Below are 19,898 nucleotides of genomic sequence, written 5' to 3'. Positions count from 1 at the left end.
TTTTGCAACTTATTCAATTTAGTCCCTAACTTCAAATTAAGCACTTTATGCATAGAATTTCTTCACGAAATTTTCACACAATCATGCAATCATATCATAGACCTAAAATAATCATAAAATAATTATTTCTATCTCAAATTTGTGGTCACGAAACCACTATTCTGATTAGGCCCTAATTCGGGATATTACAGATTCAATTTTCGATTCAGGGTCTTTTGTATTCAACATATAAGCCAAATAAGCTTCACACCCTTTTCTCATACATTCCTGAGTAGACGTCGAAGAAACAACAATTGGAAACCTATCTGACTCATCTGATTCAACCCGAAGAATTTCACCATTTTCACATTTCAATTTAATAATTTTTCATCTACAATTTACTACAGCATCATGAAATGTCAACCAATCCATACCCAGTATAACATTAAATTTATCAAATGGCAACAACATTAAGTCAGCCGGAAAACAATAACCTCTAATCATCAAGGTACATTTCTTACATACTTTATCAACTAAAACATGCTTGTCTAATGGGTTTGACACTTTAATCATAAATTTCGTAAACTCAACATGCATTTTCATGCTAGATACCAATTTCATGCACAAATATGAATGAGTAGAACCAGGGTCAATCAAGGCAATAACAGCAGTATCATAAAGAGAAAAAGTACCAGTAATCACATAGGGAGAAGATGCGTCCTCACGCGTACGTATGGCATAGGCTCTAGCCGGAGCTCTAGCTTCAGATCTCTTACAGCTGTATCCCTCGTTACATTTTTGTTACTAGCCCCATTACCAGCATTTCTTAGGGGTCTCCCTTTTGTACCCGTACTAGTCTGTCTTCCACTCTAAAATTTTTCTTTCTCGACCATCTCAGGACAGTCTTTGATATAGTGGCATTAAGAACCACATCGGAAACAAGATCCATCATTCATCCTACACATACCAAAATGACTTCTACCATATCGTTGGCACTCAGGTCTGGAAGGTCTAGCATTACCCACACTAGCCATAGAGGTAATCTGAGATTTAAAACCCAAATTTTGCTTCTTACGATTTCTGTACAAATGCCCAGCCGAAGCATGAGAATAAGAATACATATCTCTAGATTTCTTAGACTGAGATGGAAATGACTTGCTCATCAGCCTTTTTCTTATATCTCTAGCCTCAGCCTCAACTTTTGTAATGCCCCAAAATCCTAAGTATCTATTTTTGTATGTTTGTGACATAAATGCATGTCTGCTTTAATGGTTAAGTGTCCTGGGAAGAGTTGACAAGTCTTGGGTTCAAGCCTTGGCTTGTGCAAAAATGTTGTTTCTAACATGAATAAACCCTGTCTCTAGTCAGTAGGCTCTTAAATAAATATGGGTAAAACATGTCAGAAAAGGGCCTGCTGGTCTAGGGGATAGGTGGCGTGTGATGGTTACCTGAGGTCTGAAGTTTGAGTCCTACCTTGTGCATTGGGGGTGTTTTATTTTTTCGCCTTTGCCATGTAGGTAGTAAAGGTGACTAAAACACTGCAGAGTTGAATGGGGTTTGAATTTGGTAGTTGAGGGGATTATGTTAGAGGGATTTGAGGAGAAAAATATGGGGTTTTAAAGTTGTGGGAGAGTTGGTGCCGAATTTTTATTCTGATCACTCAGAATTCAGGTTTAGGTTAGTATTGCTCTCTATTTCGGTTGCTATAAACATTTTTGGTTGTTTTCTTTTCTTTGGAGACCGAATCGTGCTAGGGATTTTGGCAGTATCTTTCGTTTTTGCTTATTTCGGGTTTGCACTTCTCTTCAGGTCCCTTACTTGTCAGTTTTGCTTTTTTTCCCCATTTCTCCTTAGCCGAATGCTCTCCTTCCCTCTCTCTCGATTCTTTTAGGGCTAGCAATTCCCCTCTTTTGTATCTTGTTGCTTTGAACGATTCTCCTTGCTTCTCCCCCCTCTCTCAATCGGTTTTGTTGAGGCTGAATACCTTCTCTCCTTGTAGCCAAATCTTTCCTTTACTCCATCAATCTCTTCCTATCCTTCATAGCCGACCCTCATCCCCTATTTCTTATTTGTTGTGTTCCTTTCGATTTCTAGAACTTCTTAAGGAGTGAAGGATTATTCATTGATATTGAAATGATCGAACCTCTCTCTCGTCACTCGATCAAAGGTATCTCTGTCCTTAGTCATCGTGTTCAACTCGGGTGTTTCGACTTGCATTCTTAGGTGTAGGTCGATTGCTTCATTCCCCTACTTTTGGGTTCTGTGTTTTCTGTAAGTTAGTATACATTTGATTCAAGCCATGTGTATGAGCAATCAAGATTAATAGAATTCGCTTGTAAGGCAGATATTTGTTAGGAAGCTTGTAATCAATCTTTGTCAGCGGTTTAAGTGGGCAAAGCCACATTCGTTCAATCAAGGTAGGTAATAATCATTATTTAGGGTTAAGTGTTAAAAGGGGTTTTTTAACCCTCTTGATTAAAGGACTGACGGAGTGTCTTGATTGAATATAGGTTTAATGCCCGTGGGCATTTGCACATCTTCGCAAACAAGGTGTGTAAACATAATCTCAACTAGGGAAATCGGCAAAAGCCAGCAAAAGTGAACGAGGACGCTACACGGGCGTGCACTTGCTCATCTGGTAGTCCGTATGGCTAAATTTGGGCGTATGACCGTTGAGACCGACCATGAGCGATTTCATGGGTTGATGTCGTATTGGGCCATGTTGGGCTGAAATGGGCCGTGTGGGCCCTACAAGGGTAAACCACACGGACGTATGGAGAATATTGGGCCAGGCTATGTAATTCACATTGCCAAGGCCATTTCTGGGCTATGTGGGCCACACGGTCGTGTGGGCCCACATGGGCTCGCAATATGGGTCATGGGCCCATTTTTACTGTTTGACTGTTAGGATTGCACAGGTCGCCCGAGACGACTGTAGACCTATTGTCAGGTCGGTAAGTGTACCTAGACCCCCTAATTGATAAAATGACTATTATGCCCTGTGTGATAAAATGATTGTTATACCCTTATGAGATGTATGATTATATTTGAGCATGCCATTTTAAACATATTGAATAAATGTATGATATTATGACATGACATGACATGATGCATTATATGTTATATGGGGATGGGTTTATTATGATTGGAGGAAGTGTACTGTACTGGCAGCTCTGCTGCAAATACTGTTTAGTGTCGTAACCAGTACTACTTAGAGTGTAGGGATAGGTGGGTTGATTATATCCCCACATGGAGTACAGGGTTGGAGGGAGATGGAGTGTAGAGGCTGGTTGGGTAGGATCTCTTGATTGCATAACTGTCCTGTTACTGTCACTGAGATGGGCTCTGGCACAAACTGATACTGATACTGTAATGGGCTAAGGCCTTAATTGAGATAAACCATTACTAAAATGGGCTCAGGCCCAGACTGTATATGCTCACTGTTTGGTTATTTGATATGAGATTACATACTAAGTTTTCATAACTCACCCATCTGTTTATCTGTACAGGTAATCCCCAGTCTTAGGCAGATCGGTACCGTGAGGGACTCAAAGGTGGCCACACAACTGCACGTACTGTCACATTTGATTTTTAAAGTATAAGAAATTTTAATTTGGGTATTTTTACTATAATAAGGCCGTTATGGATTTTTACTTTAGTTTGGGTTTTTTTTGTTGACTTATAACTGCTAGCAGTAGGGAAAGACGCGAATTTTCAAAAAGATAAATGTTTTTCAAAAACACCACGAATACGCAACTTGTTTTAAGAGCCTCCACTAGAAATAACATTTTTAAAAATTAATGACGTTTTAATATGATTAACTTTTTTCCAAATGACTTACATTTTGAAAATGAACGAGACATCCTAAAATCACCGTTAAGATTACAAAGAGGTTAAATATAGAACGTGTTTTTCAACGAAATCTCGTTTTACGAAAAACACTTCAATGTGACACCGTCAAATTCGGCCATAACGTCCAGGCTAGGTTTAGAGTGTTACAACTTTTCTCTTTTCCTTGGTCAGTTCCTCAGCTTTACAAGGCCGATCAACGAGCACAACAAATTCCTTCAGCTCAAGAATACCCACTAATACTCTAATATTCTCATTAAGTTCATCTTCAAACCTTATACACATTTTAGCTTCGGAAGATACACACTCCCAAGCATATTTGTTGAGCCGGACAAACTCTCTTTCATATTCAGTAACTGACATGCGGCCTTGTTTCAAGTCAAGAAATTCCTTACACTTTTGATCGATGAATCACTCACTGATGTATTTCTTTCAGAACTCCTCTTGAAAGAATTCTCATGTGACCCTTTCTTTCAAAACAACCGAAACTAGTGTCTTCCACCAATGATATGTTGCATCTCTCAACAAGGAAATAGTACACTTCAAACATTCTTCATCTGTGCACGATAGTTCATCAAATACTTGAATAGAATTCTCAAGCCAAAATTTTGCTTTCTCGAGGTCATCGTCGACATTGGCCCTAAATTCCTTAGCTCCTTTCTTTCAAAATTTATCAACTGAGGTTCTATAAAATCTCATAAAATCCATACCTTAAGGCACTTGGGGTACGGGTTAAGGATTTTGAGGGGGTGGAGGAGATTGAGCATTCGGAGTCATTCAAACGAACTCCGTGTACCAGGCATCCATCATATGGAGAAAGGCTTCTCTGCTTCCTTCTCCTCTACTAACAGTTGTGGATTTACTATTAGACGGCATTGCTCCCCCAGCAGGAGCAAGCGTGTTACTTTCAACATCATCCACCATTACTCTATCGAGATCCATTTACTATATGAAAACACAATTTTAAATCGTCAGGAGTCGTCACAATATCATGATATATATGGCATGTATAGCTAGACTCATACACATCCGACGTTACTAAACCATAGCTCTGATACCACTAAATGTAACACCCCTTACCCGTGTCCGACATTGAGAAAAGATACGAGGCATTACCAGACTTAAACACAAGCAAACATACAAAACTAGGCCATAAAATTTTGTTCAAATAAAATTCATTCATACATATGCAAATTGTCCCTTTTATGGGTCTACGAGGCCTAAAACATACACCGAGAGTGGTTTGGAAATAAACCGAGAACTTTAGAAAACTTTGGAAAAAAAACTTAGAAAATTTTCCTACTTTGGAGAGTCACACGTCCGTGTGGGTAGGCCATGTGGCCACAGACGCCCGTGTGGCTTGGGACACGCCCGTGTTCTCAACCCGTGTAACTCTCTGACTATGATGTCATCACCCAAATAAGATCACACGACTAAGTCACATGCCCGTGTGCTTAGGCCATGTGGCGAATTAAATTTTAAAACTAAGTGCAGACTTCACACGGCCTAGGCACATGCCCAAGTTCTAAAGCCGTGTCCTCCACATGGTTGAGACACACGGCCGTATCTCTACCCATGTGTTTACTACTGAGCATTCTGTTTCACCTAATTAGGGTGCGGGGGACACACGGTCGAATCCCATGCTCATGGGGCAGACTATGTGTCACACACGGCCTAGACACGCGCTCGTGTGTCTACCCGTGTGGGCAACCTTGAGGCTATTTTCCAAGGCATTTGTCACCCTTAAATGCTCACTCACTCCTACATTTTTGATGGCATACAACACAGTATATTTAGTCACTTAATTACTCATAAACATGATTAATCCATGACTTTGTAATGTCAACATATCACATATCCAAACCATCATGCTTTCATATGGCATTCCACACCAATTTCATATTTATTCATCATGATAAACCTATTTTCAATTTACTCAATTATACCATAGTTTTGGTCATACTTATTAGCCACAATTCATTCATTAAGCATATATGCCATTCATCTCACATATCATCTACAAGCAACCATATCAAGCATAACACATTGCATGCATGCATAATTAATTAGGGTTACAACCCAAATAATCAATATAAACCATATCACATGGCTATATACAAAATGAATCAAATATTACCATAAGCTAACACATTTGGCTAAACCAATATGACATATAACAAAAAGACCAAGTCCCTATACTTGCCATACTCAAAATGTTGAGACTAAATATACCCAATTTTTCCAATTGATAGTGTGATCAAAAACTCCGACGTCCTCTGATCCTTGAGCTAGCTTGGCGACACTATAAGAAAAGGGAAAGGGAAGGGGGTAAGCTTTAAAGCTTAGTAAGCTCACATACGAATAAAATGCAATTTAAACAAGTATTAATCATACATTTAACATAATGAACATAATCTTTCGTATTATTATCAAATCACTTAAATTTATTCTTCATATATATATATATTCCTACCACAAGTTCATCATATCCCATGGTATTCTCATGAGTTCGATGTACATACCTATGCCCACTTGCACATAATAACTTACTTTTTCATCTTTGACGTATTCATTAAGGTTACCCATTAAACTTCTCTTTGGACTACCCGTTGAACACTTGGAATACCATTGGATACATCGGAATCTCGCACCTAAGTGCCCCGTATGTAGCCAACGCTACCTCATATCACATACCACATGTTGCTCGCTTTCGAGCTACACACGGGTCTACTCACTTGAGTTGTCGATCAGGATCTAGCTACAAGGGCTACTCAAACAAGCTCTCAAGTATCCGCAACACATGCCGGACTACCCAGCCATCAGTAGAACATACAAGACCAGCACCCAGAACCCCATAACATGTGTCACATTTATCATGAGCTCAGACCACATAACTCATGAGCTCAGATCGCATAGTCCCTAGTGACATGTCACTTGTATCCTAAACTATTATTAAGGTTCAAACAGGATTCTTTGATACAACATTTTCGTCGAACTTGCTCGTAATGTCGATTTCAATATCCATAGCACCAATTGTATACTCATGGAATAATCAAAGCATAATTCATAATAAAATTTAAGCATTAAACACATGATAAAACATCACATTAAATTATATATGTACTTACCATACATGCAATATTAAAGCATTAAAAGTATGGTACATATTGCATAATTTGCAATATGAACTTACCTCGATACAAAATGATAGAAACGAGTCTAATTCTCATAAACCTTGTTTTTCCTCCGGTCAAGGTCCGAATCACATTTTTCTTGATCTATAATGTCAAATTTAGCTTGTTCAATACACACATTATTCATACTTTGGTAAAATTATCTTTTTACCCCTAACTTTTCATTTATTTACACTTTAGTCCCTAGGCTCGTAAAATGAAATGCATGCATTTTCATGGTTACCCAAGCCTAGTCGATATATATTCTAACTCATATTACCCCACATTTCTCATTAAATCACTTTTCTACTACCCATTTCTACATCTTTTACAAATAAGTCCTTTTTAGGTGCTTTCACTAAAAATCACTTAGTAAAATGTTACACTCACATCAAACTTGCATATTCTTTCATTAAACATCAAAATACAAGCATTCTGCACATGGGTCAAATTCCAAACATGAACTCTAGCTCAAATAAATGGTAGAAATGGCTAGATCGGTTGATAACAACTTCAAAAATACAAAAAACATTAAAAACGGGGCTCGGATGCACTTACTATTGAGTTTGAAAAGCTGGAAAACCCTAGCTATGGAAACCTTGTAAAATTTGGCTAGCACTTGAAAAAGATGAGCAAAATTTTGACTTATTTTTCCCTTTTTATTCTTTTATTAACCAAATGACTAAAATGCCCTTTTACTAAATTATAAATTTTTGCTCATGCATGTCCATTTTCGTCCAAAATTATAGAAATTGATCAAATTACTATTTAAGACGTTCTAATTTATAATCCATAGGAATTTCATGCTAAAATCTTTTAGAACTCTATTTTGCATCTTATTCAATTTAGTCCCTAACTTCAAATTGGACATTTTAGGCATAAAATTTCTTCATGAAAATTTCACACAAACTTGCAATCATATCATGGACCATCAAATGATCATAAAATAATCATTTCTACTTTGAATTTGTGGTCTCAAAACCATTATTCTGACTAGACCTTAATTCGGGATGTTACATTCGTAGCTAGTGCACTACATTTGGACTACCGAGGGGATTGGTAATTATATCGCATTATTTTTTATTTGGCAGTTTCACTGCATTATTGATTATTGGTGGTTTTACCACACCGAGCTCTGCTCTTATATGTTAGAGTTTGGTAAACAGGTTCTAGGAACTCGTGATGTGTAGTAGATGGTATGGGAAGGCTCTCACATGTTCATTTGTCACGATCATGTGTATTTGAAATTACTATTGATAATGTTTGATTGTGCTATTGGTAGCTCTATGAAATTGCTTGTATGAATGTTTAATACTTGCTTGTTTAGTCTTACAGTGAGCTTGTTAAGCTCACCCTGTAACACCCCTTACCCGTACCCGAGACCGGGATTTCGTATGAGGTGTTACCGCTCGCGAACAAGATCATTCCAGAAAAATGGGTTATAAAATTTTGTTTCCAAATTAAAACCAATTAAACAAAATCATAATGTCCCTATTATGGACCTACGGGGCCCAAGTCATACATTATTAACGGTCCAGGACTAAACCGAGGACTATAGAAAATTACAATAAAATTTCTAGGGTTATACCTCACACGCCCGTGTGATTGGGGACACGCCCGTGCCCCTTACCCGTGTTGAATTATTGAATTTATTTTCCATTTCGAGCCTACAGGGGTTTTCACATGACCAAGCACATGCCCATGCCCCTCACACGGCCTAGACACGCCTGTGCCATCGCCCGTGTCCAAAAACTCAGACATTCTATTTATGACATCATCATGCATTTTGAGGCACACGGCCAAGGCACACGCCGGTGTGCTAGGCCGTGTCCTTCACACGGTTGAGACACACTGTCGTGTCTCTGCCCGTGTGTTTACTACCATGCAAACTGACCTAAAATTTTAGGTGCAGGGGACACACGGCCAGGCAACATGCCTATAGGGGCTGACCGTGTGTCACACATAGCTTAGACACATGCCCGTGTGTCTACCCGTATGGGCCTTTTTAGGGCTATTTTTCAAGCCTTTGGTCACCCTCTAACAACCATACACACTATAGACTTTAATGGTATTTAACATGGACAAATTATACTCTTAAACAGCCTTGGCACAACTCATTGCGTGATAACCTTATCTCATCAATTTAGTACACGCTAAATTATCCTTTTTATATTAGGGATTAACATAGCACATTTTACACTTTACACTTCTGTCATATTATAACCATATACCATTATATGCTATATCCACTCTCAAGTTATTAGGTCCCATTTCATACATCCATCCATGATAACCCTCATTATCATATCTCATAAAACATTTAAAGATAAACATGCATCATTAGTAGGTTTACAACCTACATTAATATGAGCCATATCTCATGGCCATATATAAAAGAATAAGTATACCATTTAAGCCTTTACATTGGCTAGCCAAATGACACATATAAAAAAATAACCAAAAACCCTATACATGCCATTAAACAAAATAAAAGTATCCATATACCAAAGCGGAACAAGTCGATAGTGAGTTGATTCTCCAACCGCCTTCCAATCTTCATGAGTGTATGAGTTCTGTAAGACAGGGAAAAGAGAAGGGGGTAAGCATTTATATGCTCAGTAAGTCCAGATAACTGGAAAGTAAACTTACCGGTTAATTAGCATACGACTATATTAGGCAATGATTCCAACAAGCATGAAATAATTTCCCTATCTCATGCACTCAATCATCAAGTTAATCTCATAACAATGCATCATATTATTAGTCTTAGATGAGCTCCTCAATTTAATATTTCCATCTCTATTTCTCATATTAATCCCATTGAATTTCTCAAAAATCTCGATGGATAGCTCGATTACCGTCAAATCATACAAGTGATCATTTCAAGCACGCACTCCTGCGAACCTTACATCTTACGGCGGGATTACCCGTCCAGGCTAAATCCCCTGTAGTAATAACTCATAGAGCAATGTCGAGACTACTAGTCCAGGCTAAATCCCTTTTTCACGACAATTGCTCTCATGAGCTCGGATCTGAATTGCCAGTCCAGGCTAAATTCAGTCCTCAATCAGATTACCAGTCTGGGCTAAATCCTTAATACACCTATATTCTTCGGGAGGCTCAGTCACTCAAAGAACACTCGTCCGGGCTAGATCCTTCTATTTTGAGATCATCGGATTACCCTCCAGGTTAAATCCTCCTCTGCAACACATGCAGGATCTCAAGTCATGTAAGCCATAATTTAACCATCGGATTTCCCTTTTATTTCAATCGGGACATTTATCATCTTTTCATTTACACTAACACATTTTATGGATTATCATGCAATGAATATCTAAATTTTCAACATTTAAGAACATGCATTATAGGTATATTAAGAGTTTACTTTGAGTTATATGAACTTACTTGGTAGTCGTTTCGGATTCGTGTCTCAATTATTTTGAAACCTTTCGTTTTCCACGGTCGACCTCCGGAATTGGTTCCTCAGGGTCTATTTTAATAAAATTTGATTATTAATACATCACATTATTCATTTTAGGCCTAAAACTCACCCCCAGGCAAAATGACCATTTTGCCCCTAATATTTTACTATTTACAATTTAGTCCTAAGTCTCGTATAATGAAATGCATGCAATTCCTTGGCTACCCAAGCCTAGCCAAATGTTTTTCACACTTATAGTAGCCCACATTTTTCCTTCATTCCATTTTTTTCTACCCACCATCACAACTTTTACAATTTAGTCCTCTAAGCCATTTCCATGAGAAACCACTTAGTAAAATTTGTTTACTATCCTTTAAACTCTCATATTCCTTCATAAATCATCAAAACACAAACATCTCATGCATGGGTAATTTTCTAAACATGAACCCTAGCATGAGATAAGGGTAGAAATAGAAAGAGCATGTTATGAGGATCTCAAAAATACGAAGAGCATTAAAAACGAGGCTAGGGAGCACTTACTATTGAGCTTGAAATGTTGAAAACCCTAGCTATGGAGAGCATGCAAATTTTGACAGCATGGAGAAGATGAATAACATGATTTTGACTTATTTATCCCTTTTTATTCTTTAATTAACCAAATGACCAAAATGCCCTTCATTACTAAACTTTCATAATTTTCCATGCATGCCCATTTTTGTCCAAAAACTTAGAAATTTGGTAAATTATTCTTTAGGGTCCTCTAATTAATATTCCAAAGCAATTTCATACAAATTTCTTCTAGAACCCAAGTTTTGCTATTTATTCAAATTTGTCCTTAATTTCCAATTAGACACCTTACACAAAGAATTTCTTCATGAAACTTTAACACATGCTTATTCTCATATCCTAAACCTCATAATGATTATAAAATGATTCTTTTAACATTAGATTTGTGGTCCTAAAACCACTATTCCAACTAGGCCCTAATTTGGGATGTTACACACCCTATTACCTAAACTTCTCAGGTAATGATCGAACTTAGGATAAGAATTGGCATATGAACGTACGGTGAACTCCGGACTTCACTTCATCATATTATTTTAATTTAATTATATTTTAGGTTATTTTACCATTATTATTTGGTTTTGGATTGTAAAGTTTCTTTAAATTGTGGTTTGGGACTGTTTGGGACTTTTGGGGTTTTTCATGCGTGCATGACACTCATATTTGATATGTATACACGGTTTATATATATAAATAGACTATGCATGATATATGGCTACATTAATAATTTGACTAGTAATGGTATATTTCAATTGCTAAGAAGATAACAAACTAATTTTTCTAAAGCAATGCCGAAATTAAGTTTTATAAAAATTCACCTTATTCGCTAATTTGGCTAAAGCATAGTTGGACTAAGTAAAGGGGTGTTTTCCAAAGTTAACAATAGAAACCACGATTTTATAAAAGAGAGTACTTGAAGGTTTTAAACTATCGTTAAAGTAGGTTTGACACTAAGGTGTCCAATGTGGTCTTCATGATTCGGTTGCAATGTTAAGGCCGGGTTTGGCAGGTTACATGTGGGGTAGCCATACCGCCATGTTTGAGGCCACATAGGTTGATCTCTTTCACACGGGCTGGCCATACAACCGTGTGACCCCTGTTTCTAAAATTTTCATAATTTTTCATGTTTTTCTATTTTAATTCAAATTAGTCCCTGATTATTTCCAAACTATTTTTAGGGCCCCATAAACTCGTTTTAGGCTCGTAAATGTTAGTTTTCTATGAATGAAATGCATATTTGAATGTTTTTTATTTAAATTAATAAATGAATAGTTTAATAATGTAAATTGTTTTGATATGTGTCGTAATACTCCATAACCCTAATTTGGTGACGGAGATGGGTTAGGGGTGTTACATTTCCAAAGAAGATAAAGAAAATATTTCTAATGTAAGTGATCAAATCTCTACTACTTCATTAATTAAGGCTACCACATTATTGTGGAAAAACATATGGATTGTTGGTCTTAAAATAAGTAAGAGCATTGCCTCCGAAGTGCTAATTCAACAAAAGTCAAAATGGTCATTCAAGAAAGTGCCCAAAAATTATATCAAACCTTATGTAAAGTAGAAGGATTACTCAAGATGAGCACTTTCATGTGTTGAGCAAAATTCTAAAGTATCCAATGTAACATCCCAAATTAGGGCCTAGTCAGAACAGTGGTTTCAAAACCACAAATCTGAATTAGAAATAATTATTTTATGTTTATATGATTGTGTAAAACTTTCATGAAGAAATTATAGGTGAGAAGTGTTTAATTTGGCTTTAAGGACTAAATCGTGTAAAGTACGAAAGTTGTATTCTAAAAGCTAAAGGTATTAAATAGCTATAGAATTTTTAGTGGAAACCCTTATGTGGAAATTAGCCCATTAAAAAGTTAGTGGAAGATATTTTTTTGGTATTATTCAAATTAGTTAGAAATTAAAAGGGTAAATTGGTAATTAAGTTAAAAAGGTATAATAAGACAAAAATGCAAAAAGCTATCATCTTTTTATTTCTCTTTCTTCTCCACTGATTCTTACCCAAGGAAATGTCCATAGAAGCTTGTAAATTTCAGCAACTTCTAACCCTCACAAGTAAGTGATTTTGGTGGTCATTTTTTATGATTTTTATATTTTTGGAACCCTTGTAGCTTAATTTAGCTAATGAGGGAACTATTTTGCAAAATGGTTTAAAGTTTAGGGTTTTACCATGAGAATATTCATGTTTTTTGCTGCATTTTTATGGAAGAAAATGAACCTTGGTTGTTAAATAAACAACTTTTGTTAAGTGATTTTCATGAAAACACCTAAAATGGACCATTTTGTAAAAGTTGTAAAATAGGTGGTAAAGGTGTGAAATAATGAAATATGTGGGCTGCTGTAAGTAAGATAAATATTTGGCTAGGATTGGGTTGGGATAAAATTGAATGAATTTTATATTTCGAGCCTAAGGACTAAATTGCAAATAAGTGAAAGTTTTAGGGTAAAATTGTAAATTTTCCAAAGTATGATTTTTGGGTCAATTTGAATATTGTGAGTAATAAATAAGCTATATTTGAAATGTTAGATCAAGAAAATCGAGATTCAGGCTTAAATCGAGAAAGTACGTGATTAAGGACAAAAAAGGGATAATTGGTCGTTTTTGCATTCAAGGTAAGTTCGTGTGATAAAAATAATGCAATGTCTTGTTTGAATTGAAATGCCTAATTATTATTATATAATTTGTATGATTTTTTACGGATATACTCGACAAGGAATCGATAAACGAGTCGTATGCTAAAATTGGTAAGATAATAATGTTATTGTGATTTGTGATTGAAATCTGAATTGATATGATGTAACACCCCTCACCCGTATCCGACGCTAGGATAGGGTTCATGGTGCTACCTAACTTAAACTCAACCAACTGTATAAAACAGGGCCGTGAAATTTCAAACAATTTTGAAACTTCTCTTTTCACAAGCAACTATCTCGTATATGGGCTTACGAGGCCCAATCATAAATCCAAGGTTGTTTGCAACCCAAACGAGACCTCATGAAAACTTAGAAATTTTTTTGTGCATCAAGACTCTACATACCCGTGTGGGTATAGAACACACGACCATGTGCCAGGGACACACCCGTGTCCTAACCCGTGTCTGAAATCATAAGCATTCTACCAAAACCACACGGCCCACGAACACACTCGTGCCCTATAACCGTGTCCTTCACACGGCTGATACACACGACCGTGTCCCCTGGTCCGTGTGCTACAATCATGCATACTGACTTTATGACACAGCCTGGGCACACGCCCGTGTGGCCTACCCGTGTGCTAAAATGACTTTAAAAATTTAAAGTGCAGGGGACGCACAGCCATAACACATGCCCATGGGTTTGAACCGTGTGTCACACAAGCCTAGACACACGCCCGTGTGTCTTACCCGTGTGGACAAACTAGGATATTTCCCAAGCCTTTTTGTCACCCATTTTGCACAACCTATACAAGATCATTTCAATATATAAATCTCATCACAATGGGCACTAATTCATCCATAGAAAGAACATTATATGCATTCATCAAAATGAATAATAGTCATTATTCTAGGCTTGATTACAAAATGAAGGGCCTTTGACTTAAGCCAAAATACATGAATCATTCTCTTAAAACAACATCCTAATCTAGCCCTATACATGCCACCATCAAAAATATAAATCCAACTATACCGGGTATTGCGGCTGATAGTGTGATTAATATCTCTAACTTTAAGGGATCTTTAAGTTTGCTTGATAACACTGAAAGAAGAGGGAAAGGAAAGAGGGTAAGCATAAAGCTTAGTAAGTTGCATATAAATAAATATACAACAACAATCTTACCATTAGTCATCATACTTATAGCTCAAAGGTAAAAATAATTTATCTTACTCATTATCATCTACTCGAGTCACATTCTCTAAATTAAGCTCGTTACTCATGCTTACCATATAGGCACCTGTACCACTCACAACATGATTATTCTTTCTTTATCAAAATTGACCTATAACTCTCATCATTGAAACATTTGGAATGCTACTGGATATTCTCTGAACCTTCAACATGGGATATATTGCCGATGCCATGTCCCAAACATGGTCTTACACTGGCTCTCATATACACGTCCTGATGCATGTCCCAGACATGTCTTACACTAGCACAACTCTTAGCCGATGCGTGTCCCAGACACGTCTTACACTGGCTATCTCTGTCGAGGCTGATGCATGTCCCAGACATGTCTTACACTGGCACTCATCTTTGTGCTGATGCCATGTCCCAGACATGGTCTTACACTGGCTCTCATAATGTGGCCGAAGCATGTGACAGCCCAAAATTGACCCTAGTCGGGAAGTGGTTTCGGGACCGCTAAACCGAGTCACCGAAATGTTCGAATGTGATATTTATGGTCTAGAATATGTAATTATGAATGTGTGAAAATTTCAAGCTTCGATTTAGTCGATTGCATGTGAGTTTTAGTAAATAGGACTTATGTGAGAAAATTTTGAAATGTGATAGGTCAAAGCATAAGGACCTATTAGTGCATGTTGAAAAAGGGGGGACTTGCATGTCAATTTCCCCCCTCTATTAGTAGTGGCCGGCCATGACAAGCATGGTAGACCAAGTGTGATGGGCAAGAACATGTCATAAACATGTTGAGTTAGTGTTTCATGGGAAGTATGATAAAATAAGGAGCATGGGCATAAAATAATGAAAGGGAATATGATGAAAACAAAAAAAAAGTGTGTGGTTGTTCCCCCCCCCCATTGTCGTGAGTTAAAGAAAAGAAAAGAAAAATTTTGTTCATCCTTTTTCATCTTCTTTTGGCCGAAAATTCTAAGGAAGGAGGAAGGAGTTCTTGCTTCATGTTTGGTTTGGAAGAGGATTAGGAGGAGGTTTGGCCATACTTGTATCTAGATCAAGGTATGTTTGAGGTTGTGCCATGAGATTCATGCATGTTTTTAGTTGCTAGCTTGAGTTCTAATTAGCCCATGGTTCAAATCTTTGCTATGTCATGGGGATGATATTCGGCCTAGGTGGATTTTGTGTTAATGCCATTGCATGCTAAATATGAAGCTTGTTAATGATGCATGTGATGGTGGATTGATGATTCTTGAATCTTCTTTTTAGCATTTTTGAGTGAGCACATATGTGCATTAGTTGCTAGATGGAGAAGAATCGGCTAGCAAGTTGTGTGCTAAGGCCGAATATAATTTTTGTATATTAATGAGTAATGCATGTGTTAAATTGATGGAAAGGGAGAGGATGCTTTACTAGTGTATATATGTGTGTATTAGCCAAGTTTTGAACTTGAAACAAAATGGTGTTTAGTCAATACAAGTGACCATACTTGTAGAATGTATTAAGTGTTGCAATCGGCCCCAACATAGACATGCATATTCGGCCATAGGAAGGAGATTGGTGTTGCATGTATTCGGTCAGAGGCAAGCATATTGATGCTTTTGTCTTGGCTTAGAAAATTCGGCCAAGGGGAAAAATTAGCCAAAATGTTGAGTTTGATTCATGATTCCGTACATATGTGACTTTAATGTCTAATGTATAAATATGGGCTAAGTGCCTTGTGTTCCTCTTTTCGATGCTCAAATGATTAAATCAATTTATTTGTTTAATTAAGCTCAAGAGCAAAGGGGAACTAAATCCGATAAAGGGAAGGAAAAAGTGGTCGAATAGCTATCGGAATCGTTCGACAACATCCGAGGTAAGTTCTTGAGTAAAAGAGCTTAAATTATGATTTGATTAGATCATGTTTTAAGCAAATCAAAATCATGCTCTTTGTGTGTGGCTATTGAGCCGAAATTGCAAGAATGATAAGTGTCTTGTGTTTGAGTTTTGCTAACGAAAACGAAATACGAATGTGCCATGATTTATTGTTAAATGTGCATGGTTATTTGAATGATGTCCGGGCTAAGTCCCGAAGGCTTTGTGCTAAGTGACCATATCCGGACTAAGATCCGAAGGCATTTGTGCGAGATACTAATTCCGGGCTAAGCCCGAAGGCATTTGTGCGAGTTACTAAATCCGGGTTAAGTCCCGAAGGCATTTGTGCGAGTTACTATAACCGGGCTATGTCCCGAAGGCATTTGAACGAGTAGCTATATCCGGTTAAATTCCGAAGGTACGTGATTTGGGAATGAATGATCTTGCTGTAAAAATTTCAGTTAATACGCTTGAAACATCCCAACATTAAGGTATGTTTCGTATGTGCTTTGAATTAGTTGAGCCCTTACAAATAAGTATTCGCTCAGTTGATAAATGAGCTACCGGCCTTTGGCTAAGTTGATCTTTGTGTATGAATAAAAGGGTTGGTAATGTGAAGTAAGTATGATATTGAAAAATTGTGCATATGAAATTATCCGTTTAGCTACATGAATGCTATACTTTTGTTGTGCTGGAATCCCTTGCTCAAAACTTACTAAGCATAAATTGCTTACTCCGTCTCCTTGATTCTCTGTTTTATAGATTTTGGTTCTCCAGCTATCGGACTCGAGATTTTGAATTCGAAGTCGCCCACACTATCAAAGCCCCCCCCCTTTTGGTACAATTTTGGTTGAACTTCGAAATGGCATGTATAGGACTACCCTTTTTGTTGGGGGTCATGGACCCTTTGGACTTGTATAATTTTGGATAGCCATGCGAAAATGGCTTATATATGTTTGAGTATAATGTTATAATCATTTGGTATGGATATGGTTATTGAGAGGTGTGGATATGCTTAACAAGGATTGGCCATGGGAATGGTTAATCACTATCATAAATTGTGCTATTTATGCTAAAAGGGCTAGTTGAATCATGGAAACTATGAAATAGGTAAAGTCTACCTTAAAGGCAGATGCTGACAGCAGCAGTGATGTAGATTTGGAAAATCACTAAAAATAGTAGGAATGGAATTAAATAGTGAATAAATTATGTAAACGAACCTTGATGAATCTATATTCATAGGAAAGTAACGAAACGATCATATGGACAGTATGTTAAGAGATATTCAGGGTCTCGTGAGACAGGGCCAGAACGGTTTCTGGATTTCCTGTTCCGACTTTGGAAATTCATTATAAATCAACCAGAGACAATTAGGAGTCATGCCATATATGTATAGATTCCTCTTTGAGTCTAGTTTCTATAGAAACAAACGACATCAGTATTGAAGCCCTGTACAGGGAGATATCCAAGTCGTAATGCGAAAAGGTCAGTGTAGTCGATCCCTGTAACATGGGAGACTTTGACTAATAAACTGTACTAATTGGCCCAACCAAAAATTCTTGAAAAAAATATGTAGATGGGCATATGAGTCTAGTTTCAGGGAAAATTTACGGAACTGGATTCCGAGTTTCTGAACTCAAGATATGATTTTTTAAGCGACTAGTACGCAGATTGGCAGTGTCTGGGAAATTTTTTTATAAGGGGTTTAAAGTCTGTTAACACCTCGTGTTCGACTCCGGTGACGGTCTCGGGTTCGGGGTGTTACAAAGCATGTCCTAGACATGTCTTACGCTGGCACACCAATCACCCAATGCCTTGGCACGAATATCCAGTTCGTATCCTAATGTTTCAACGGGATATTTCTGTTATCTCAAATATTACTAGACATTCTCAATTCATAACTTGACGACTCATACAATATAAATTCAATGGCGATATGAATACAAGTATTAACAGTATAATTGTATCATTTACATACAACTTACCTCGGTTTACAAAAAGTACTTGGCTATTCGGTTTGCTTGGCCTTCCCCCAATCTAGGTTCAGATTTGGTAATTCTTGATCTATAATGACAATATGCACTCATTTAGTCACTAATTAGGATTAAGTAACCATGAATTTACATCTTTGGCAAAATGACCATTTTGCCCCTAGAATTTGGCAAAATAACCATTTTACCCCTATGCCTGAAAATCGATTTTCATCGAATTTCATTGTATCGTAGGCCTAACTGAACTATTTTTACTATTATATAAACTTCAAATTATCACTATTTCACATACTTATTAACTATTTTCCAACTTATGTAAAATAGCCCTTTTAGGTGTTTTCATGCTAATACCTTTTACAAGAGTTGTTTATAACACAAATAGGACTCATATTCCTCCATAAAAACTCAATAAACATCAAAAATCCTTTCATGGCAACACTCTAAACCCTTGACCATTTTGCAAGATATCACCCTCATTTGAAAACTCATGCTTCAAGGGTCTCAAAAATGCAAAAATCATCAACAAATGGTGTGGGAATCACTTACTTGTGAGGGCTTTTAGCTGCTGAAAATTTTCAGCCTTAAAAACTCCATTTTTTCTGAAATTTTCGGTGGAGAAGAGAGATGGAGAAGAAAGAAATGATAGCTAGGCTTTTAGGCATTATTTTATCACCAAATCATGACATCATCCACCAATATTTTGACTATTTGCTTAAAACCCATCACATGGCCGGCCAACACTAATAAAAAGGGTGTAATTGCCCTTTAAAAGCCCTCAATTTAAGTTCTTTAGCTATTTAACTCATTTGGGTACTAAAATGCAACTTTTTCCTTTTATGCGATTTAGTCCTTTTTCGAAATTGGGCTAGAAAACATTAAAATTAGCTCACCAAATTTTTCATGCACTAATAAAATCATACTATAACCTCATAAAAATAATAAAATAATTTTTTTAACTTCGGATTTGTGGTCCCGAGACCACAGTTCCGACTAGGCCCTAAGTCAGGCTATTACATATGAAAATTGGTGTTATGCTTCACGAAATTATATTGTAAGCTATGTATATGCAATGACCTAAAACATATGTCTATGGTGTTTGATGACATTGTAATGAATCTAACTTGGTGTTAAAGAGTGGTATTACATGGAATATGCATGACGAGATTTAATGTAGTAAAGTCCCGATTGAACCTAGGAATAGATTGGATATCCACG

The sequence above is a fragment of the Gossypium hirsutum genome, chromosome A04 (genome assembly GCF_007990345.1).
Source record: "Gossypium hirsutum isolate 1008001.06 chromosome A04, Gossypium_hirsutum_v2.1, whole genome shotgun sequence".
In the NCBI taxonomy this organism is placed as follows: domain Eukaryota; kingdom Viridiplantae; phylum Streptophyta; class Magnoliopsida; order Malvales; family Malvaceae; genus Gossypium; species Gossypium hirsutum.
Note: the sequence above shows the minus strand (reverse complement) of the source record.